Source organism: Rhinatrema bivittatum, chromosome 15 (assembly GCF_901001135.1).
Source record: "Rhinatrema bivittatum chromosome 15, aRhiBiv1.1, whole genome shotgun sequence".
In the NCBI taxonomy this organism is placed as follows: Eukaryota; Metazoa; Chordata; class Amphibia; order Gymnophiona; family Rhinatrematidae; genus Rhinatrema; species Rhinatrema bivittatum.
In genome coordinates, this window is record NC_042629.1 from 34,163,483 (window position 1) to 34,186,431 (window position 22,949).

General features: G+C 46.9%; 1 protein-coding gene across 2 annotated transcripts in view; it reads right to left on the reverse strand.

Moving 5' to 3' along the window:
* Positions 1-6,024, reverse strand: part of ETS2 (ETS proto-oncogene 2, transcription factor) — an 83,499-nt gene extending 77,475 nt beyond the window's left edge. The window contains exon 1 of one of the 2 annotated variants that reach the window (XM_029578223.1): positions 5,975-6,024. The gene's annotated coding sequence lies outside the window, so the exon portion shown is untranslated. The remainder of the gene's footprint in view (positions 1-5,974) is intronic. The other variant, XM_029578224.1, reaches the window with a different exon arrangement.
* Between the last annotated feature and the right edge of the window lie 16,925 nt (positions 6,025-22,949).

The following is a 22,949-nucleotide window of genomic DNA, read 5'->3' on the forward strand; positions in this document are numbered from 1 at the left end:
GTTTCTGTACCCATCTTGTTATGGCCGCCGGCCGTCATGGCCGCCGGCCGCGGCAGACCGCAGTCGGGATCAGCAACTCACCCAAGACATCGGGGGAACCCGGAGGCTCCTGCAGGAGCAGGGAGCCTCCTCTGATGTTCTTCTCGCGGCTTTGGCCGCTGTCCGGACCAGCTGTGGAGCCCAGCGGGGCTGAGATGACTCCTCCCCTTCCTGGTTGCTTAGAGCCACGCGCGCGGCTGAAGAATAGATTTAAAGGGGCCAAGACAGGAAATATCGTGGCTCCCTTCTGATGCTGCTTCCTCTTCCAGGTATTTAAAGGCAAGGTCTGCCTCTCAGACCTTGCCTTGGTATTGAGGTTCCTGCCTGAGTGTGTTCCTGGCTCCTGGTTCTTGGTTCTTCATCCCGCTCTTCTCCCCTGCTCCGTGGATTGATTCTTGGCTTCTGACTTCTGGACGTGTCTTCTGGCTTGATCCTGGTACGGCATTGGACTCTTCTCCTGGCTTGACCCCGGAACGGCATTGGACCCTTCTCCTGGCTTGACCTTGGTACGGCTCTGGACCCTTCTCCTGTTTTGACCCTGTACTGGACTCGGACACCTCTGCTATATTGATTCTCGGACCGGCTTTGGACTCTTCTTCAACTCTGTCCTCAGACTGTTTCGACCTGCTGGAGGCGCCAGCCGTCTGGAACCCACGACCTGCAGGAGGCGCCTGCATCCAGACCTTCTACAGTCTTCCGAGGAGTCACCTAAGTCCCAGCGGCCGGACCTCTACGGGCTCCTCCTGGGGGGGTTGCGTGCTTCCAGGGTGAAGTCTTCTAGCAAGTTTCTTCAGTCCAAGCGGCCTCGCCCTTCGATGGTAGCCATCTACCTTGAAACAAGGGTCCACTTTCATAACACATCTTTTCTGAACTGGATCTGCAGGATCAAACCTTGCTTACCTATTGCCCAGTGCTCACTTACAGGCCAATGCAATATGAAGCGCGAAAAAACGCGTGTCCAAACTGGGTGTGCGTTTTTTCAACGCGTGCACATCCCCCTCTCCTGGGCACCCGCTGCAATAGGCAAATGAGCTGCTGTGCTAAAAAGGACCCGCTAGGGATAAATTGTGCAGCCCTAGCACATCCATGACATCGGGCGCCCAGGAGATGTGGCTGTGCGTGGGGTAGGAAAACGGACGTTCAATTAACGAGCGTCTGTTTTCCTAACCCATCCACAGCCACAGGTTAGGAAAACAAACACTCGTAAATTGAACGTCCGTTTCCCGAACCTCGCCAAGATTTTTTTTTTTTTCATGCTCCTTCCTGTGGTTCCTCAGTATATTTTGCTTTCCTGTGGAGCTTTGGGGTGTTTCAATACGAAACACCAGCTCCAGGGCTGGCGTTAATTTGTGCACGTTAAAACACGTGCGCCTGATGCAAGGTGATTTTTTTTGCATTTGGGTAATAGCTGATAACCTCATCTACATGGCATTTACATGTGATAAGCGCTATTAAGCTACGCGCTGGTTTGGATGCAAGGTTTGGATGCGCTGATCCCATAATTGCATCGGAAGTTATTCTAGTGTATCCAAAACATGCGTGCAAATCAGCGTATACAACTGGGCTGAGTGCACTATATTGCATCGGCCTATTTGTCGGAGAGTAAAGTAACGCTAGTCAAGTTTTAATACAAATTAAGAAAAGCGTCACAAAATTGTGCTGTGCACGTGAAATGAATTAACAGAATAATTAAACCAGGTAGGTGTATGTGTAGGGGCAAGGGGTGTTACTGTAATTCTGGCAGGCAGTTTCCTTCTTTTTCTTTGGGCTTCCAGAGCAATCAGAACCAGCCTCAACTGGGTAAGGTGCCAGGAGCCTTCATTCACAACTAAACAGGTTCTTTTCCCTCTTTCATAAGTGTCAGCTCTATGGGTGCAGCGAGTGCTCGAACACCCCCAATATTAAGCAAACTCTTTCACTATGACTAGGGAGGAGTCATTTTGTGTTTAGCATCCCCAGTCATTTTGAAAAGTTGGCTCCCATTAACATTCTCTAGCCTTCCATGGCAGTGATGATCCTTGGCCCTCACCCCCAGGCCACAGCTCTCTCCAGAGCCCAGTACATGCACTAGTTCCAGCCTGCAGGTTTTGCCATTTCGCAGGACTGTGAATGCTGTCTCTGCAGCAGCCCTAGCCCCAACCAGCTTGGAAAGTGAACAGGGTCTCCTGCATAGCACTGCTGCTGGTACCACTGGGTCCAAACTAAGGGGTCGATTTTAAAACAAGCATGCGGGCATCCATGTGCGCGGTTCCCAGCACAAGCACCTGGACGTGGTAAATTTATGACATGCGCATATTGCCGTGCGCATGTTATAAAATGCGGTTCCCGCGTGCACATGCATGCCGGATTTTAATATCCACATGCACATGTGCGGGCAGGGTGAGGCTCGTGCGCGCGGGGAGGGGGGGCGGGATTTTAAAAACCAACGTGTGGTGACGCAAGTATGCCTTCCCCAGATCCCTCCAGGTCTGCTCCAATTAAGGAGCGGTCTGGGAGGGAACTTTCCTATCCTGCTAACTACTCTTCCTACATTTTCCCCTCTCCTCCCCGACCCCTAACTCCTACCTAGCTAGTCTAATTTCTTTTGCTTTAATACTTACTGCTCCAAAGTAGAAGTAACTTCCGGCGCGCGCTTCCCCAGGACAGCAGCCATTAGGCCCTGTCCCACTTGGCCCCCGCCCATTGAACCTTCCTTATCATCCTGCCAGACCAGTCTTCATGAATGGGATGTACCTAAACGTATCCATCCCGGGTGGGAATAACTCAGAACTGCTTCCAGGACTCACTGTGTCCTTCTCTGAAAGTTCAGCCTCAAGTGTCCCGTCAATGTATGCAGAGCTGTGCTTTCAGCCGACCCACAGGTTTCCCCTGGTCATGTGCACACTGCCCCTGATGATGCCTAGGCTTTCTCCAAGTGCACCTTAGGCCCGTGAGGCACTGTTTTCAATATGTGTGCTGCCACGATTATTTATTTACTGCCTTGTGCAGTTGCTGCCCTTAGAGGCCACTTACGTTCTGTGGACCCCTGCAACAGACCAAAAGTTTGACTGCCTTCTTAAACTCCTCTATCACTTGCTAAAAGCACTGCGCCCATCTAGGGATCTAAGCTCCTGCATCGGACCTTGATTTTCACTTTTCCTATGGCCAGTAATGAAAATCACTTGATTTACTAGAATCAGTGCTGTTCTTGGAGCAAAGGGAGCATCCCGGGTACTGTGAAACTCATTCCTTTAGTTCTTCCTAAGGCCCCTACAGAGCTGGATTCTCCAACCAGTCTCTTCAGTGGGGCAGGCTATTCAGCTCTGTGCTTCCAGGAGCAAACATGTATATAAAGATGTGGTACTTCTGGTGCTCGAGAGATAAGGAGAGAGGGAAGGAGGACTGGTGTTTGCTCAGGAGAGGATGAGGAATGGCTGGGGTGCTGAAATTGCAGAGGTAAGGCCTCAGTAACACAAAGAAGAGATAAGCAGAGAAATAGCCACAGATAGCATGGTAGCCAAGAGAGAAGTGGAGACTGCTGCAGTGCAGGGGGCTGAACCCCAGGACTGGCTTGCTGGGTTAGCTATGCTGACCAAGAGTGTAGAGGTCACAACAATAGTAGCCATGGAGTTAAAGAGCTGTAAGAATGCTGGCCAGCAGTGAAGGAGAGGCCGCTGTGTGAAGGACTCACGAGCTTGGGGAGTGGAGTCAGTATCTCTGTATAAGCAGTACTTGGGCCAGTTCACACACCAGACCTGTGAGTGCCAGCAACCCCTCAATCCCCAGGCCAAGGATGGAACCCGGGTCTTCCAGGCAGCAGCACAAATGGTTAATCCCTGAACCAGGCGGGCTCCATTATGTAGATATTCAGAGTGCATTTTCCACAACCAGAGATGCAGGATGGGAGTATTCATTGGGAATGGGGAAAACTGATCAAATATTAATTGCATGGGGAACACACGGCAGGGGTAAAATGAAACAGTATGAAGTGTGATTGCATTTTATTTTATAAAAATAGATTTTGCATTGCCTTTAGTGCTGCTGCTGTGGCTGAACAGTGAAGAATGAAGCGATTTGCTTTATGTGATCAGAATAAATGATTTAAAGCCAGCAATGAGACATGGTTGAGTCGCTTGTTAATAATCCCGTTGTGACGTTAACGTTTAACATAATAACAGCTTGAAGTGCAGGGGAACAGTTTCCACCCACACAGGATAAATATTGATTCCTGAGATAAAATAAAAAGAACAAACAGGTTTATGGGGCAGTGTGAAGGAAAACGAACCTGCTGCCAGCTCTAGGGAGCAAAAAAAAATCATAATATGAAAAAAAAAAAAAAAAAAAAGCCTTTATGATGATCAAACTAAGGTGTGGGTGGCGGAGATGTTCTGGAGCCGTTCTGGAACTCCTCCAGAATACGCAAGCCTCTCAGAACAGCACTTCAGGGTAGGCAGCTGTGACTGTGCTAAGTGTGGGTGTATAATACCGCTTTATTTTCCTCCACTCTTTAAGAAGGCAAACTCACTTTTTCAGCAGTTCTTTCCTTCTGTGGTCATGGGTGTGATGGAAAGTTTGTATTAGGAACTTTCATTCTCCTGTCTAACCTGTCCCTGGGACCCCCCTCATGACCAGCTGGATTTTCAGGCTGTGCACAGTGAATCTGCAAACTCTGAGCTCCCAGCAGATGCAAATGTATCTCATGCATGTTCACTGTGGATATCCTAAAGCCCAGCTGGTTGCCAAGTCCCTGGGATGGGTTGGGGAAGTCCTGACCTAAAGGGAGCAATAAAAGTCCTTACTGCCTTCCTGATTTCCCCAGCAGATTAGAAGGCAATCAGTACTGGGACAAAGCTCAATATTACAGGAGAGAAAGAACTTCACTAGAAGCTGCTTGGCCTCCGAGCTTACCAAATGGCTCCATTTTTGCAGGACAGGCTGACTAGTCCAGGTTTTGCCCCCTCCACATGTAGTTCTGATTTCCCTGTGCACTGATTTTCGTTTGAGTGAAATGTAATGTAGTTTATTATGTGTCTGAAATCTGTTGTTTTAGTTTAAATTACAATTTTATTATGTATGATTGTATCTGTGCAATCCGCCCTGGACAAGTTGTCCATTTGGAAGTTACAGAATATAAGCATTTTAAATACATACATTTTGGATTTACAGCCACAAGATAACTGGTTTGCTTGGGTTTTTTTTTTTTTAGTCTAGATCAGTATCTCTTTAGCTTTTCCCCATTACAGAAGGCATGACCACAAAACGGGGGCATGCCTTGAGGCTGGCTTAAAATAGATCTGATTTCCCTGAAAAATGCAGGATTACAAGTCCAAGCTGAAAAATAAAATGGAACCAGTTAGTAGCCCTGCTTCCTAAGTTCATATAGTTCTATAGCACTGTGCACCCATGGGCTAGCATTTCAGGTCTGCTGACATTTGAGTGTGCTGGGCTGAAATGGTTAATCAAATACAGCTGACCAAAATGTAGTCTATGACTGACTTCTCAGACTTGAGGGGATACCTTGTTGTAAAGCTCTCTACGCCAGTCCTTGAGTGCCGCATGCTGGTCAGGTTTTCAGGCTATCCAAAATGAATATGCAGGAGATGCATTTGCATGCAATGAAGTGGGTGTGGATATCTCAAAAACCATACTGAGGATCGGAGTTGCCTACCCCTGCTCTACACCTTGAAATTATTTGGAAAATAAGCATAACTATGAGAAGAAATGGAGGTGTTTGCTGTTTGCCTCTCTCAGTTGAAAGCAGTGTTACTGCATGTGGCTTACTGAGCAGCAAAAAAAAATGCAAAAACATGCAGTTGGAGTGTACAAGGGCCAAATATTGTTAATCTTTGGGCATTTCTATAGTACCAGGGTGCTTATTATGCCACGTGAACAGTTTTGGGCTTTAGAAAAAAGCTGGAGGACAGAATAATAATAATAATAAAAACAGCTTGCTTACCTCAGCAGCTAAATCAAGCATTCACATTCTGGGCAGGATATCTAGCCTGCCTGTTGCCTCCTGGGCCTGCTCTCTTAATCCCCCACTCAGGGGAAAGCATTCCCTTCTGGGCTGTGTCTTAAGGTGGACCAGACTAAATGTCTGGTCCTGGACTTTTAATGAGGACGGTACACTTCTTTACAATGCTTTACAACAGTGCTCCCAAACCTAGCCTGGGAGCTATTCAGGATCTCCTCACTGAATCTGCATGAAATAAATGTGCACACATCAGCTCCATTACATGCAGACTCATTGAGGAGATCCTGGGAACCAGTGCACTGGTAGAAATAAAGTACAAAAATTAGCATAACACAGTGACAGTAAAATGGTAGCTGGCAGGAGAAAAGGACCAATTAGCCCAACCATTCTGCCCAGTTATATTGCACTGCAAGGATATATTCCAACTGCTAGGCATAGAGGTTTGACCACTTGAAAGATATCACTCCTTATCCAGATCAGTATTTGTTTTTCTCCTTATTTGTTGACGATCCCATACTTAATCCAACACCCAGACCCTCATGTCTTTCCTCCAAGCTTTTCAATAAGCAAAACAGTTCTCAAAATTAGTAAGGCTGTTTTCCAAACATCCAGCGTTTTCCACAGGATGAAAACCTCATGGACTAAGGGTCATCATATGAAGCTGAAGGGAGAGAGAGGGTCAAATGTAACACAAGGAAATATCACAGAAACATAGAACGTGATGGCAGATAGAGACTGCACAACCCATCCAGACTGCCCAAAATATATTTGCATTTAGAGGGTGATAGGTACCAGTGAATATTACAGAAGCCACCACAGTGGCAAAATTCAAGCATGCATGGGACCATAGTGGCAGAGGAAGGGAGGGAGAAGGCCTCAGATCAAGCAAGCCCGTACTGGCAAAATAGGCAGACACAAATGGGAAGACTGCCTACCAGATCCATGCACATGAAGTGCCCGCATACATTTGCACCTGCTATTTGATCAGGCGGCCGATGGGGGGAAAACAGCAGGTGTAACATTTCAGAATGCAAATGTATGTGGGTTTGTTTACTCCTCAAGGCTAAACACGTCCCCAGAAAATTCGTTTTTTGTTTTTTTTTTCCATTTAACCTGGTGTGGCATGATAAATGAGCAGTCAAGGCTTTCTATGAGTGCTTTTATTTACAGCGCACTTGAAACCCAGCATGGCTGCTTACCTTCAGCAGTATGCACGGGCACTGTCAGCATTCATGTACGGGACTTGCCATTTAAGACAGGGATATTTCAGGAGCTGCCTTCTCCTGGAGACCTGGGCCTGGCCTGACTCTCCCCACCTGGCTCCCAGCTCTTATTCCTACTCCGAGGAGCCCCACCCCCGCCCCCAGAGCTCTCTCTCTCTCTGTCCAGTTTTTAAGGTGGACCAGGCTACATGCACAGGCTAAGCAGGAGGTTTAGGGTCACTTCTTCACACCTGGCTGAATGCAAGCACCCTGTGACTGCCTGAATGTGCATTTGGAAGGGAATGACAATTTTTCAGGCAGGGTGATCTATCCAGGCAAAATCGCTCTGAAAATTGTCCTCTCACTGTCTATATTTTACTGCTTTTAACTATCAAAGGGTGGGATTTTAATCCCTCCAAGGGATAGAGGGAGACAGAAACATTTACATGGAAGAGACTTTACAACCAGGGCATGAGGGCAAATCCATTCAGGTAGAGACTAGTTCTCCTGTGATGAAATGTTCCCTGCGGGTGTTTAGCAGTAAAGTAGACTAGTGTTATAGAATCCCCCAGGAGAAGGAAAGAGGGTTGAAACTGAATATGATTTTCTTTGAAATCTGAGGGCACTTTTTAGGGTTTCCTTAAGCTCCTGCTGGGTGTGCAAGGCTCCCAGCAAGTTTCCCAGAGGTGGCTCTGCTGTGGGCACAACCAGTTGGTCTCTTGGCTTATCAGTTGGGCTTCTCTCTCCCCCCCAATGATTAGCTAATTGTCTTAATAAGTGTAGCCGTGTCTGGTGGGGCTAATTGGGCATATTGTATGCGTAGGTGTATTTCTTCTGAAAAATACCACAATGGTGTTATGCAACCAGAGAAACAAGGAAACAAAGCATTCTTTCACTGTGTTGGCACTTAATGAAAAATTGAAGCATTTCCTTCCTTGTTTCTCTGACTGGATTTATATTATTTATAGCTCTGACTGCTGTGCTTGTGGTTACATAAGGCTAGTTTTGCTTGCACCTTGGAGAGTCAAAATTGGTCCATTTTGCTCCATAGACACGCAGAATCTGATGGCAGATAAGAATGGTCAGGTCCATCTGGTCTATCCAAGCTACTTCCTAGTGCAATGCCTCCTAGACCCCAAATGATCTCTGGCTTTCCCCGTGCTTCTTTGCAGGGACCCTCTGTGCTTATCCTGGGGCTTTCTTGAATTCTGTTACTGCTTTTGAAACCAGGGAAACTGTTCCATCTATCCACTACCCTTTCTGTGCAGAATGTCACCCCCGAGTCTACCCCATTTCAGTCTCATATCATTATCTCTTGTTCTAGAATTTTATTTCCATTGTGCATTATTTTCGTCTATGATTCTATCGTACACTCCCTGCTCCTCTCCTCTAGAGAGAATACATATTTAGTTTAGTTTTAATTTATCAATTTGTTACTCGCATTTACGAAAAAATCAAAGGGAGGTACAATTTAAACATTCATAAAATCAAATCAACATAATTCACAAACACATCCAAATCTAAACAAATAATGCCAAAACAAAGAGAGGTAGATACTAAAAAGCCGTTTAGATGGATAACTTAAAGTTGTCCATCTAAATGGCAAGTTTTGGTATATTCAGTCTCCTATCTGGCTAGATTTTATTTAGAGAAGTCAATAGTTGGCTAAAATCTAGCCAGGTAAAAAAGAGGCATTCTGGGAGTATATCTGGGAGGAGCTATTTATCCGGTTAACATAGCTGGATAAGTAGCGATATTCAAACTTATCCGACTAAGGTATCCAGCTAGCTTTGGGCCCACTATTGAGCAGGTCTAAAGTTAGTTGGTTATCTTATTCGGCTAACTTTAAGTTTATCCAGCTATATTCAGTGGCATGGCCACACCACTTACTTAGCTGGCAAAGCACCTAAGCTATCTGTCTGAGTAGAGTATAGCCTAATACAATAATAAGCACACAGTTATGGGTGAAAGTCCTGAGCCACAATAGGGCACAAACATAGAAGGTGAGGAAATAAATCTTTGTCCACTAGTTTTACTGTTCAAGAGGTAAGCTTTATATAGTTTCATAGATCAGTTCAAACATCAGGCAAATACCACTGACGGTCGCCCGACACAGGCTGTGTTTCAAGGAACTGCATCAGGGGAGACCAAGTCTCAAGCTTGAAACATTTGAACATAGACTGAAAGCATAACAATAACAACACAAGATGATAGAATCAAACCCCCATATTGAGTACCAGCATATTCCTGAATGATAAAAAGCCATCAGCATAACATGAAATAGATATCCACTGAAAAATATTGTGGAACAATAATATGAAAGGGTCATTACTCTCTCTTTTTGAACTTTGATGTATCTAAAAATAGACACAAAGACTCCAGATGAGCATTTCATGCTCTGGGTCCTGCAACTAAAAAAGTACGTCTGCAAAGTGGGCAAGCTTGAGGGGAAGGAACTTCTAGCAGGCCTCTATTGGCTGACCTCAATGTCCTAGCAGTCTCGTAAATGTGGTAAAGAGAATTGAGCCATACAGGAGCGATATCATACATCAACTTATGCATTAGCATGAATATTTTGTACTTTATACACCAATGAAGGATAGCGAGTAGATGGGAGATGTGTTTGCATACTACAATACCACTATGTTGAGTTATTTAAATAGCTCTTATAGAATTAACTGGAAGACCATAAAACAAAGTGTTGCAGTAATCCAGTGAGGAGAATATTAATGACTGAAGTGTGGTGCAGAAGTCAGAAGGATCCAACAAAGGTTTCAACCTCCACAATAAACACAGTATCTTCAATGATGATTTTACTATTGCTTTCAAGTGTGAACGCATTGAAAGTCTGCTGTCATTTATCGCTCCCAAATTATGCACCCCTGTTCTGATTGGAAGATGACAACCATCAAATAAGATGAATGTAGCAGCATCCCTAGCCAGAAAACTGCTAAGAATAAGTATTTCTATTTAGCTCATTATGTCTCATTTCATAGGCCTTGCTATAAAGATTCTGCACCACCTTTTGACCTTTGGACCGTCTTACATATGCCATGTTAAGTCAGAACAAAGACCCTTTGAGCCCAGCAACCTGTCTCTGACAGTGGCCAATTCAAGTCGCAATTATCCGACAGGATCCTCAAGAGTTGCTCACTCCCAGGGATATGTGGTGGCTTTCTCAAATCTACCTGGCGAATAATGATTTATGGACTTTTCTTCTAGGAACTTGTCCAAACCCAGCTATGTAGATGTCTTGACCATCCTCCAGCAACAAATTCCACAATTTGATAGTGTGTGAGGTGAAAAAATACTTTCTCTGATTTGTTTTAAATCTTCTACCTGTTACTTTGTTGGAAATTTAGAACTATTTGAAAATACTTATGATTTTATAAATCTCATGATTTTATAAACTTCTAACATATCCACACTGATGCTTTTTCTCCAAGCTCAAGAGCCCTAACTGGCTTAACCTTTCTTTTCAAGAAAACCATGCCATCCTCTTTTTAAATTTTGTTGCCCTTCGCTGTACCTTTTCCAGTTCTGCTTTATCTTTTTTGAGATGAGGGTGACCAAAACTACACATAATACTCAAATTGCGCTTGCACCATGGATTGATAAAAAGATATTATAATATTTTGTGTTTTATTCTCCATCCTTTTCTGAATCATTCCTAACATTCTACTTGCATTTTTGACTGCTGAACTGAGGACTTTGATGTATCATACACTGCAAGAACCTTTTCCTGAGTAGTAACTCTTAATATGAAACCCAGCATCGCGTACCTATAGGGTCAGATTTTCAAAAGCATTTACATGCAGAAAGCAGGGCTTTGTGGATATAAATGGTCTTTTGAAAATCTATCTGGGGTTCTTGCGGGTAAAATTACATGTGAAACCCGATTTTGTGTGTGCTTTTACCCAACATTCACAAGAAAAGGTCCCAGGGATGGAGTCGGGGCAGAGAAAGGATTTTTGATTTTCAAAAGTATGCGTGTAAATCTACATGCAGAAAGCTACACCCTGTTCCAAGCAGTCTACCTTGTACAGACCAAACTCAGAAATTTTCAAAGCAGATGAATGTTCATACGTCTGATTTGGAAGTTCGAGCTAAGGTCTGCAGGTAAAAAGCACCTACAGACTTTATCCCTTTGTGCAGGGTTATAAAATTACCCACCTAGTTAGAATGTATTTTCCATATGTGAATCACTTTGCACTCCTTTGCTATTTAAATGCCTAATCCCCCAGTCTTGAAAGGTCCCGCTGCAGTTCCTCACAATCCACTCATGTTTTAATAACTTTAAATAATTTTGCAAAATCTACATATCTGATCACCTGCCATTTCCATATCATTTATGAATATGTTAAACAGCACTGGTCCAAATATAGATCCTTGGTACACTGCAGTATTTATCTTTCTCCATTGGGAAAACTGACCATTTAGACAGTGATATGTTTGTGTTTGGTGGTCCACAGGACAAAGCCGTGGACAGCCACGCTGACCTCCAGCACTGAGACCGATGGGATGAATGCCAACACCGGGGAAGGCCTCCCAGAGAACGTGTGGCAGGCTACCATGCACAACCTGCCTCTGATCCCAGAGATGCCAGCCCTTACGAACTGCACCATCCTTAGGCGCTCATGCTCGACATCGTAGCAGATTTAAAGGGACCGCAGCGGGAAAACCTCTGTGGCCCCTGCTGATGACGGCATCATTGCTGCCCTATAAAAGAACAGTTCCCACAAGATGCCTCGGCCATAGGCCAACTACCTTTGGTAGAGAAAGTAGCCTCAGTATCTCCTTGGTCTTCGTTTGAGTGTCCCTGGTCTTCATTCCTGCATTCCTGGTCATCGTCTTGGCAGTCCTTGGTTGTCATTCCTGAGTTCCTCGTCTTCGTCCTGTAGTCAGTCTCCAGTTCTTCATCTTTGTCCTATGGTCATTCTTCAGTTCTTCAGTGTCTTCTCCTGCCCACCTGTGCTGTTCCTCACCTCCCTGCCTGCTTGTCCATCCTGTCTTCCCTTGGACGGATCTCTGGTCCTGACCTCGGCCTGCTTGATTCTTGACTACGATTGGACTCCACCTGCCACTGACCAGTGCCTGATTCTTGATGAAGATTGAACTCTGCCTGCCTCTGATTATCGACCTCACCTGAATGCCACCTGTCCTGATCGCTCCTTGTCTCTGACTACGCCAGCCTGCCCCGGACCCTGGGCTGTGACTTGACCATCTCCACGGATCTCCACCTTATCACCAGACCTAAGTTCTGCCAACCTGAGGGGAACAAGGGCTGCTACAGTAGTTAGCTGGATAAAACTTAGCTGGATAACTTGAAGGTGTTCTGGAGGAGTTTCTGTGGGTTGCTAAGTTAGCAAAATAAATTATCCCGCTAAGTCCAATATTCAGAGTTAGCGGTATAATTTATTTAGCTAAATCTGGGGCCGTAGAGCAGTCCAAAGGCTAGCAGATAAAATCAGGCTATCTTTAAGACAGGTGGGTGTATTCAGTGGTTTAGCTGCACTGCTGAATATCCCACCTAAGTTAGCTGGATAAGTTTATTTGGCTAAATTTGTCAACCTCTTAGCAGCTGAAAATGGATTCCCTAATTTCTGCTGTGATATCACAGTGTCCCATTGGTTATCCTCTTTCCACCTGAGATGCCTATTAAATCCATATTTTCATTAAGTGCCATATATTCTATCTTTTCAATCTTATTATTTAGATTTCTGGTATTCGCATACACACAATTTAGAGTATGCATTTTACGTCTGTTTTAACCTGCTTATTAGCCTCTCTGTCAGGGTATTTTAACTTCCCTGTTATGCCAGATCCTTAGACGATACCTCTTTCTGAACCTTGCACTCCTGAGTGACTGATGGCTTTCCCCCATGATTTAGTTTAAAGCTTGTCTATCTCCTTTCTAAATATTAGTGCCAGCAGTCAGGTTCCACCCTGGTTAAGGTGGAGCCCATCCTGTCGAAATAGACCCCCTCTTCCCCAAAATGTTCCCTTGTTCCTTAATAAATCTAAAGCCCTCCTCCCTGCAGCATCAGCCGAGCCAATGCATTAAGACTCAGGAGCGCAGCCTGCCTCTAGGGTCCTGCGTGCAGAACAGGGGACCATTTCTGAAACTGCAACCCTGCCCATTATAACCTCTTTTCCCTTTAAATCCTTGAACACTGCTGCCTTGTGGTACTGTTATGAAAATACCTGGAGGGCATCAGATATGATCATCCCAAGGTCATGCTCCTGACTGATGCTAATTAGTATTTTAGCCTCTTCCCTATCCCCATCATGTTTTATTCTCTTGGGCTTTCTGCATCCCAAATGTATGGCTCTGCACTTGTTTGCACTATATTATAATTGCCAAATTTCTAACAATTCCTCAAGCTTTCTTAGATCACGCCTCATTTTTCTGCTCCACCTGGAGTGTCCTTCCTGTTGCAGATCTTTATATAATCTGCAAAAAGCTTTTCTACCTACTCCTCTGTAGTATCACTTATAGAAATATTCGACCCTGGACTAATCTCATAAGTTTTCTGCAGATGGATCCGCCTTTCTTTATTCATTGTGTTCGGCCTTCTCCTTAGTAAATTTAGATATCCTTGTACCTCCTCATATTTCACTTGCTAAGAATAAGTTTAGATCAGATGGTAGGCTGAAGCAGAGCCTTCACACCTGAATGATGCAATAATAGATTTGGTCCTGGGAGCCATTAATATAACTGTGCAGCCTCCCCTCCATCTGGGGTCCTCAGCGAGCACCATGCACAGCTGCACAAGATACCTCCTCACTGATTAAATGATGCCTCAGCACCAGGCCTTTTTAACCAGCCTGCCTAGTCCCTCGATGCCTCTTTATGGAAGCATCTTGGCTCCTTGACCTGGCCAACCTTGTCTTGCTATTCTATTTTGCCTTAAGAACATAAGATCACAAGACTTGCCATACTGGGTCAGACCAAAGGTCCTTTAAGCCTAGTATTCTCTTTCCAACAGTCACCAAGCCAGGTCACATGTACTGACAGGATCCCAAGGAGTAGATAAGTTCCAAGCTGCTTGGAAAAAAAAAAAAAAGGATTGGATAAGTTCTTGGAGGAGAAGTCCATTACCTGCTATTAAGGTCACTTAGAGAATAGCCACTGCCATTAGCAATGGTAACATGGAATAGACTTAGTTTTTGGGTACTTGCCAGGTTCTTATGGCCTGGATTGGCCACTGTTGGAAACAGGATGCTGGGCTTGATGGACCCTTGGTCTGACCCAGTATGGCATTTTCTTATGTTCTTATGTTCTAAGCCGTGGATTTCTGCAACTCTACCTTAATAAAGGTTAATGGACTTTTCCTCAGGAACTTGTCCAAATCTTTTTAAACGCAGCTACACTAATAGCTTTCACCAGATCCTCTGACAATGAATTCCAAAGCTTAATTATGTGTTGAATAAAAAATATTTTCTCTTATTAGTTTTAAATGTATTATCTAATAACTTCGTTGTGTGTCCCGTGGTCTTTGTACTTTTCAAAAGAGTAAACAACTGATTAACATTTGCACATTCCATTCCACTCATTATTTTATAGACCTCTATCATATCTCTACTCAGCTGTCTCTTCTCCAAGCTGAAGAGTCCTAACCTCTTTAGCTTCTCTTCATATGGGAATTATTCCGTCCTCTTTATCATTTTTGTTATGGGAGTCTCTGTTTAGTGGACCCTTGGGCGACCTGCTGGAGACTGGGAAAGGTGGTCAATGTCTCTAGTGAATAGCAGGCCAGGAGGCAGATGTTCAGGCAGGATGTAGATGCTCTTCACTCTGGAAGCTGGTACTCCCCCGGGAGGAGCCCAACCGCTGGGACTTAGGTGGCTTCAACCTTGGAAGCCGAAGCCCCCCCCCGGGAGGAGCCCGTAGGGACCCGGCCGCTGGGACTTAGGCGGGTTGTGGATCAGGACAGGTAACTGGAACCAAACTAAGACAGTAGCAATACTGTAACTGGGTTCGGGTTCTGGAACCAGACAGGAACTGTAGCGAGACTCAGGTACTGGAATCAGGCAGGAACTGTGGCAGGATTCGGGTACTGGAACCAGGCAGGAACTGTAGCAGGATTCGGGTACTGGAACCAGGCAGGAACAATAGCAGGCTCCGGGTACTGGGACCAGGCAGGACCAGTAGCAGGCTCCGGGTACTGGGATCAGGCAGGAACTGTAGCAGGCGGACAAGGGCCAACCAGGTACTGTAGCAGGCAGGCAAGAACCAGCAGGTACTGTAGCAAGCAAGCAGGAACCAGCAGGTACTGTAGCAAGTGAGCAGGAACCAGCAGGTACTGTAGCAAGCAAGCACGAACCAGCAGGTACTGTAGCAAGTAAGCAGGAACCAGGCAGGTACTGTAGCAGGAATGGAGCGACGAAGTGAAGCAAGTCATTCCGGGGCACAGCGCAACAGGAAACCGGGAGGCTAACCCGTTGCAAGGCAAAGACTGGATGGCCGTGGCGTCTGAGTCAGGAGTTGGGCGGAGTCACCACTGGCGGAAAACGGCCTAGAAAAGCGCCCACCTAGGAGCCAGGCATCCATGGGAGGGCTCACAGCGGCGCAGCCCCAGTGAGGATGCCGCCAACCAGGCCGCAAACCAGGCCTCTAGAAGCGGGAGCAGGTCTGTGAACCCGGAGGTAAGGGCCTGGCCGCGGTGCTCGCGGCCAGAACCGCAACAGTACCTCCCCTTTTACGCCCCCTCGTAGCCGGTCCGGGTTTACTTGGGTGATCCAGATGGAATTGCCGTAGTAAGTCCTTGTCGAGGATGTTACAGGCCGGTTCCCAAGAATTATCCTCGGGTCCGCAACCCTCCCAGGCAAGCAAGTATTCCCATCGGCGTTGATGAAACCGGACATCCAAAACTTCACGCACTTGATACGTGACCTCGTCCGGTACAGAAGGATCCCATGGTTCAGGAGTCCGGGAGTGGTACCTGGATAACACAAGAGGCTTCAGCAATGACACATGGAAGACGTCATGTATGCGCATGGAGGAGGGTAGGCACAGACGGTAAGAGACTGCTCCCACGCGTTCAGTGACTCGAAAAGGCCCACAGAATTTCGGTGCTAGTCGTCTGGGCGGGATTCGTAGCTGTAGATTTCTGGTGCTAAGCCAGGCATGGTCTCCTGGAAGGAAGATGGGTGCTGGCTGACGATGCCTATCTGCCCACTTCTTAGCGGACAGGGCGACCTTACGGATCTTTTCCTGGGTAGAGATCCACAAGGAACGAAGCTGGCGAGCTGAGAGTTGCACTGCCGGGAGTGCCCTAGGTTCAGGCGAACTTCCAGTAGCAGCATACATGTGATTATTATACGAGAACTCCGCCCACGGGAGTAGCTTAGACCAATTATCTTGACGTTCGTTCACAAAGACACGAAGGGAAGTCTTCAAAGTTCGATTGGTTTGCTCTGTTTGCCCCTTACGTTGAGGATGGAACGCTGATGAAAAACTAAGTTGCAACAGACCCCTGGGCTTCCCGATGGACGGCTTTTGAACAGCACAAGTAGGGCATGAGCCCACAAAAGCTTGGATGTCCCGTCTCACCATTGGCCACCAGTAGAAATGGTTAAACAAGTCTAAAATCCCTTTCCTACCCGCATGACCTCCAGGGAGGGAGTCATGGGCCCAAGCGAGAACTGCTCTCTGAGAGCGACGTGGAACGACGGTCTTCCCTTGGGAGGACACGAAGGTTGCAGCAAGACTTACTTTCTCAGGATTCAAAATATATTGGGGTGTATCAGGAGTCTCTTCGACCTCAGAGGGGCGTGAGAGCGTGTCAGCTCGAACGTTCTTCGAGCCGGGTCGGTGGCGTAACGTAAAGTCAAACCGGTCAAAAAACAGCAACCACCGGGCTTGTCTTGGATTCAGGTATTGGGCTTGCTTTAACAATGCTAGGTTCTTATGAATGGTATAAATCGTAACCGGATGGTTGGCTCCTTCCAACCACTGTCTCCCTTCCTCCAGGGCAAGTTTCACAGCTAGCAACTCTTTGTCCCCAACACAGTAGTTGCTCTCTGCCGGGGAGAATTTCCTTGAAAAATATGAACAGGGCAACAGCTGTCCAGAATCAGAGTACTGACTCAATACGGCCCCCATGGCCGCACTGGAGGCCTCAACTTCTACCGCGTTAGCCCCCTTTCGGGTGAGGGTAGTTAACGGGGCCACAATACGAGAGTAATTGGGAATAAAGTGATGGTAAACACTAGAAAAGCCGAGGAAGCGTAGCAACGCTTGAAGACCCTTTGGCCGAGGCCAATTCTTAATAGCTGCCACTTTCTCAGGATCCATTCGAAAGCCAGCTGCAGAGACTATGTAGCCTAGGAACGGCAAGGACGTCTTCTCAAAGCTACATTTTTCCAGCTTCGCGTACAGGCGATGCTCCCTAAATACCTGGAGCACTTGACGGACATGCTGACGGTGCGATGACTGGTCCTGGGAGTAGATTAAGACATCGTCGAGGTAAACAATTACACAGGTTATCAGAAGGTCCCGCAACACCTCATTTCTGGGATGGGTTCTGACTAAATTGTATGCTCCTCGCAAGTCCAATCTTGTGAAAATCTTCGCTCCTCGAAGCCGATCAAGGAGCTCCAGGATTAAAGGGCGCGGGCAATGGTCTTGGTTGGTAATAGAATTTAGGGCTCGATAGTCCATGCACGGGCTCAGTGAGCCGTCCTTCTTGCTAGGTATGAATAAGGGGTCAGCCCTTCCTCGGGGGGGCATAGTACCAGACAGCAAGTCCACAGCACAGTCATATGGACGATGCTGCGGGAGGAACTCCGCCTTGGTCTTGAAGAAAACATCCGTAAAGTCCTCATAAGGTGCCAGAGGCTCCACGGCAGCGTGCATCTTGGGTTCTTTCATACAATTAGCTAGGCAGAAAGGACTCCATTTGACAATCTGTAGCGTATCCCACTGAATCGTGGGCGAGTGTTTCTGCAACCACAGCAACCCAAGCACCACAGGGTGGACAGCCTTCTCCAACACTAGGAAGACTATCTCCTCCGAATGGATCGCCCCAGTGCAGACCGTAATGGGTGCTGTGGACATCTGGACAGGTCCAGGAAGAAGCGTCCCCTGGATAGAGGTAATTCGTAATGGGACCTCCCGTCTATGCATAGGGATTCGCAACTGGGAGACTAAGTCCTGCAGGATGAAATTACCTCCGGCTCTGCAATCCAGGAACGCCATCGTCTCAAAGGAGCCTCCGGGATATTCAAAGGTAACAGGGACAGTACATTGAGGAGCTGTATTACAACCTAGGAGGAGTTCCTCCCGACCTCCTAGGCTTTGGCGTTTTTCCGCACGCTCCTGGCAGCGTGCCAAGAAGTGGCCCTTCTGGCCACAATACAGGCACAACCTCAACGAACGCTGACATTGCCTTTCTTCAGCAGAGAGCGGGGCCCGTCCCAGCTGCATAGGTTCGCAGGTGGGAGCGTCTGGACGAGAACTCTTGGGCGAGGGCAAAGGTCTCGGCCCACAAGCCGGGCTATGGCAAGAGGAGCGTTGCTTCTTGGCTCGTTGTTGTAGGCAGCGGTTGATGCGGGCAGCCATCTCGATCAAGGCGTTGAGGTCCTCCGGCAGATCTCAAGCAGCAATTTCATCCTTTATGCATCCGGAGAGGCCTTCCAGGAAGATGGCCTTAAGACTACCATCTTGCCAACCTACTTCTTGGGCTAAAGTCCGAAACTCCATTGCATAATCTGCCAAGGAGCGAGCCCCCTGACGAAGTTGCAGCAGGTCAGAGGTAGCTGTGGCTATTCGGGCGGGCTCATCAAAGGCCTGGCGAAAGTTCGTGATGAACAGTTGTAAGTTCATTAAGGAAGAATCATTGTTTTCCCAGAGGGGAGAAGCCCAAATTAAGGCTTTCCCATCAAGCAGGGACAGGATATATGCCACTTTCACCGCATCCGAGGGGAACTGCCGAGGCAACAAGGAGAACCATACAAAATATTGGTTCAAGAAGCCGAGGCAGGTCCTTAAATCACCAGCATAACAAGAGGGTGCCGGTAGCTGAGTCACAGAGGAGCTGTGACCCTCGGGGGCCCCGCCAGCGGAAGGCAAGGACTCCAGGCGCAAGGATACCCATTCCACAGTGGCTGCCAAAGTATCTATGCAGCTCTGGTGCTGTAGCATCCTCTGGGCCATCCCGGGCAGATCCGAGGGAGCGGGTCCATCCGCCGAGTCCATGGCCTTGCAATCTGTTATGGGAGTCTCTGTTTAGTGGACCCTTGGGCCAACCTGCTGGAGACTGGGAAAGGTGGTCAATGTCTCTAGTGAATAGCAGGCCGGGAGGCAGATGTTCAGGCAGGACGTAGATGCTCTTCACCCTGGAAGCTGGTACTCCCCTGGGAGGAGCCCGTAAGAGCCCAACCGCTGGGACTTAAGTGGCTTCACCCTTGGAAGCCGAAGCCCCCCCCGGGAGGAGCCCATAGGGACCCGGCCGCTGGGACTTAGGCGGGTTGTGGATCGGGACAGGTAACTGGAACCAGACTAAGACAGTAGCAATACTGTAACTGGGTTCGAGATCTGGAACCAGACAGGAACTGTTGTGAGACTCGGGTACTGTAACCAGGCGGGAACAGTAGCAGGCTCCGGGTACTGGGATCAGGCAGGAAACTGTAGCAGGCGGACAGGGGCCAACCAGGTACTGTAGCAGGCAGGCAGGAACCAGCAGGTACTGTAGCAAGCAAGCACGAACCAGCAGGTACTGTAGCAAGTGAGCAGGAACCAGGCAGGTACTGTAGCAAGAACGGAGAGACGAAGCGAAGCGAGTCACTCTGGGGCACAGCGCAACAGGAAACCGGGAGGCTAACTCGTTGCAAGGCAAAGACTGGATGGCCGTAGCCGACTTATCAAGGCTGCGGCGTCTGACGTCAGGAGTTGGGCGGAGTCACCACTGGCGGGAAACGGCCTAGAAAAGCGCCCAAGTGGCGCACACGCGCGCCTAGGAGCCAGGCATCCATGGGAGGGCTTGCAGCAGCACAGCCCCAGCAGGGACGCCGCCAACCAGGTCGCAAACCAGGCCTCTGGAAGCGGGAGCAATAGGGGCCTGGCCGCGGTGCTCGCGGCCAGAACCGCAACAATTTTGGTCACTCTTTTCTGTACCCTTTCTAATTCTGCTATATCTTTCTTGAGATATGATGACCAGAACTGCACACAATACTCAAGATGAGGTGGCACCATGGAGCGATACAGAGGCATTATGATATTCTCTGTTTTATTCTCCATTCCTTTCCTAATAATTCCTAGCATTATTTTTGCTTTCTTGGTTGCTGCTGCACACTGAGCAGAAGATTTCAACGTATTTTCAACGATGACACCTGATCCTTTTCTTGAGTGGTGACTCCTAATGTGGAACCTTGCATTTTGTAGCTATAATTTGGATTACTCTTCCCTAAATGCATCACTTTGCACTTATCCACATTAAATTTCATTTGCCATTTGCATGCCTAGTCTCCCAGTTTTGCAATATCCTCTTGCAATTTCTCACAATCCTTTTGTGATTTAAGAATTTTGAATAATTTTGTGTCATCAGCAAATTTGAGCACCTCACTTGGGGGTAGATTTTCAAACAAGTGTGTGTGCATTCTTGTGCTTGCGGTTCTCGGTGCATGAGTATGGACGTGGCGATTTTATAATATGCACACGTTGCGGGCGGGTAGCATCTCGCACACGCAAGGGGGAGGATTTTTAAAAACAACACGTGGCAACATGAATAGGCCTTTCCCAGTTCCCTCCCAGTCCACTCCAATTAAGGAGTGGACTGGGAGGGAACTTCCCTATCCTCCTAACTACCCTTCTTACCATTTCCCCTCTCCTCCCCGACTCTTAAATCCACACTTTTTTGTTTTACAACTTACCTGCTCTAAGGAGTAGAAGTAAGTTGTGCACGCCGACTGGCTGCCGGCACACATTTCCCCAGGACAGTGCAAAATGGCGCTGCCCTGGTCAGCCCCCGTCTCACCCCTTTTGAATGGCCTGGCACTTCTGCTCATACCGGGAGATATGCGCATGGCCAGGCTGTTTCTAAAATGCGCTCGGCACATGCAGGGTCCAGCCATGCGTGTATCTCCTGCGCTGGGCTTTGAAAATTCGCCTGTTGTTTCCATTTCTAGGTCGTTTATAAATATATTAAAAAGCAGTGGTCCCAGAAGAGATCCACTATTTACCTTTCTCCATTGGGAAAATTTACCATTTAGCTCTACTCTCTGTTTTCTGTCTTTCAACCAGTTGGCAATCCACAATAGGACACTGCCCCCTATCCCATGACTTTTTAATTTCCTAAGAAGTCTCTCATGAGGGACTTTGTCAAATGCTTTCTGGAAATCCAGATACACTATATCAACTGATTCACCTTTATCCACATGTTTATTTACACCCTCAAAAAAATGTAACAGATTTGTGAGGCAAGACTTCTCTTGGCTAAATCTGTGTTGGCTTTGACCCATTAAACTATACTTATCTATATGTTCAGCAATTTAGTTCTTTATGATAGTTTCTACCATTTTGCCTGTCATAGACGTCAGACTCACTGGTCTGTAACTTCCTAGATCACACCTTGATCCTTTTTTAAAAACTGACGTTAATTGGCAACCCTTCAGTCTTCAGGTACCATAGATGATGTTATTGATAGTTTACAAATTTCCAATAGCAGGTCCGCAATTTAAGTTCTCAGTTCTTTCAACACTCTGGGATGTAAACCATCTGGTCCAGGTGATTTGCTACTCTTTAGTTTGTCAATTTGCCCTAGTATATCTTCCAGATTCACTGAGATTTGTTTCATTTCCTCGGAATCATCACCTTTGAATGTTATTTCTGGAAGGATATATCTTTTACATCTTCCTCAGTGAATACCGAAGCAAATAATTAATTTAGTCTCTCTGCTATGGCTTTGTCATCCCTAAGTGCCCCTTTTACCCCTTGATCATCTAATGGTCCAACTGATTCCCTTGCAGGCTTTTTACTTCGAATGTACCTGAAAAAGTTTTTATTATGAGTTTTTGCTTACACAGCAAGCTTCTTTTCAAATTCTCTCTTTGCCTTCATTATCAATGCTTTGCATCTGACTTGCCAGTGCTTATGCTGTTTCCTGTTTTCTTCATTTGGATCTCTTTTCCACTTCTTGAAAGATGTTCTTTTAGATATTAAAGCCTCTCTCACCTCATCTTTTAACCATGCCTTATGCTCTATCCAGGCCTCCTGCCTTGCTCTGGGGCCTTCTAGGATCTTCTGCATTGCTCAATGGCCTTCTGCCTTGTGGCTTTTGAGCCTACTAGGGTTACCTTCCCTACCTTGTGCCCTGTTGGGCTTTACTGGTTTATTATTGTGTGTCCTAATTCTGTCCTTGTCTAGTCCTTGACCAGTCCTGTCTTTGTCTAGTCTAGTCCTTGTCCTGTCCTTGTCCTGCCCAATCCTGTTCAGTTCCTTGTCTGTTTCCCAGGCCTTGCCCTTGTCCTTGGTTCAAGCCCTGTATGTATCAAGCACCTGCCTATCCTCAGTGCCAGACTTGCATTCAGCCCTGCGTATATCCAGCATCTGCCTGTCCTCAGTACCAGCCTTATTGTCAGTGCTTGAATCCAGCTCCCAGCCTATACACAGCTTCCAGTCTGTGCCTGCTCCAGCCATGATTTTCTGCAGAAGATAAGTCCTACCAGCCCCAAGAGCTCACCTTCGGAGGAGGGCCTGGTTAGGCAGAAGCACAGCTCCAGTCCTGCCCTGCAGTCCTGTGCCACTTTTACTG